The sequence below is a fragment of the Molossus molossus genome, unplaced genomic scaffold (genome assembly GCF_014108415.1).
Source record: "Molossus molossus isolate mMolMol1 unplaced genomic scaffold, mMolMol1.p scaffold_m16_p_3, whole genome shotgun sequence".
Classification (NCBI taxonomy): Eukaryota; Metazoa; Chordata; class Mammalia; order Chiroptera; family Molossidae; genus Molossus; species Molossus molossus.
In genome coordinates, this window is record NW_023425366.1 from 99,117,114 (window position 1) to 99,119,434 (window position 2,321).

Sequence of the window (2,321 nt, forward strand, 5' to 3'; positions counted from 1 at the left end):
CTCTGATAACTGTAACATTCAGGTGCTTGCTTTGGCCAAGCAAGGGGAAGGGGTGGAGACAGAGAGGCTAGGTACCCATACATACCTTACAGACCCCACACGGGAACAGACTTGTGCTTCAGCACAACTGTCTAAATCTCTCTCTCTTTTTAAAATATATTTTTATTTACTTATTTAGATTTAATTGGGAGGATATCTTCTAAAAAGTACATAAATCTTAACCATACACTTAACGTACACTTTATATATACTCACTCTCAAGATCAAGATACAGAACATTTCCAGTACCTAGAAGCCTCCCTCATGCTGCCCCCTAGTCAGAACATCTAACAAGAAAAGCCACTTTCGTGCTCATATCATTGTAGATTAATGTGGCCTGGTTTTGAATTTCAAAAGAACAAAATCACATAGTATGTCCTCTTTCGTGGTAACTTCTTTATTTAATATTGCATTAAAAACTTTTTAATATGCAGACTTTCACAGGTTTAGAAGTTTAATGACATGTTATAGAGTTAATAATATACTATGTATGCTGGATATATGGTATACAGGTCATAGATACTATATATACCCCAGGGCTGTGGTGGGAAATTATTGACGGGAAAGGACAGGGTGGAGAGGCTCTCCAGCAGTGTTAAACAGAAGCTCTAGAGCTTCCCATAGCAGGGTCTGGGGAAGGGTGGCAGGCACCATTTCTGGCCTCAAAGGTGGCAAGAAGAAGCCCCTGAAGCAGCCCAAGAAGCAAACCGAGGAGATGGACGAGGAAGATAAGGCATTCAAGCAAAAGCAAAAACAAGAGCAGAAGAAACTCAAGAAACTGAAAGTAAAGGCTGTGGGGAAGGGCCCTCTGGCCACAAGTGGGATTAACAAATGGCAAAAAGCGAGCTGTTCCCTGTGCCTGGGGCAATGGTGATCCTTAATTCCATTCCTGTTCTAACATCTGGATGCCCTGTCATACCATCTGTTGCCTAGAGCTAGAATAAAGTGTTACCTAGAGCTAGAATGAAGTGTTGTCTTGGAGCCTGTGGTATATTTAAGAATTAACTTGTGTAAATAACAGTAATAATCCTGCAGTGGCTCATCTCTTTAGTTCTTCTCACTCAGCCATTTCAACTTGAGCTGTGGGGTCAGCGTAAACCCAGCCCAGATTCCTGCCAAAGTGTGTTCTTCGGTCTTTGTTCTATCCTGCATTCTGCACCCTGGAATTAAACCAACTCATTTGGAAAAGAAAGGAAAGGAGGGAGAGAGGCAGGGAGGGAGAGAGGGAGGGAGGAAAGGAGGGAGGGAGGGAGGAAGGAAGGAAGGAAGGAAGGAAGGAAGGAAGGAAGGAAGGAAGGAAGGAAGGAAAGAAGGAAGGGCGGGCTCTAGAACAGTAGACCACAACTCCCATAGGCCTAAGCACCCACGTCTGCCAGCAGGGGTGATCTCCACCCCAGTATTAAGCAAGACTAAGATCTGGTATAGGCAGGTAGAAAGCTGATTTTATTTATTAATTCAAGAAATATTTATTGAGAACATGCTATGTGTCAAGCAGTGTGCTGGGTATTATGAATATATTAAAGAACAAGACAGACAAAGTTTGTCCTTTTGGAGTTTATGATGTATGGAGGTAGGAGTGGTATAAAGTCATAAATATACAAGTTAATATAATAGTGTTAAATGCTATGCAGGAAGTAAACAGAATAGTGAGAAGGGAGAATGGGGTGACAGGTTGTGTGAGGTGCACTTGAGCAAGGGGCAGGACAGTGCACTTTGAGGAGGGATGGTTGAGCTGACACCTGAAGGATACACAGAAGCCAGCCACCTGAAAGGATTCAGGAGGATAGACCAGGCACTGGGTCAGCAAGGGAAAGGCCCTGAGGCTGGAAAGCACTAGCAAGGAGGCCTGGGTAGCTGAAGCATGGTAAGGGAGAGGAAACATCAGAAGATGAGGCCAGAGAGGTTGGCAAGGAGGGCTGTGTAGACCAGGGCAAAAGTTTGGATTTCATTTCAAGGGCAGTGGGAGCTATTGGAGGGTTTTAAGGCAAGGGAATATCACCTCGTTTATATTTTTTAAATATTCTGGCTGCTGTGTAGATAATGGATCACAATAGTGTGAGCACTTGGGTGGACGGATGAAGTCAAATGACTGATACAGAGAAGAATGACATGAACAAAATACAAGAGGAGTCCAGAGTTAGAAGCCTGAGGACATCCATGTGGAGAAACTGAGTGCCCAGCTGGTCTGCAGACTTCAGCAAATACTGGAATCACCTAGAGGGCTTGTCGAAACACAAATTTCCAGGCCCTCGCCGCAGAGTTCTGATTCAGGAGTACATGGA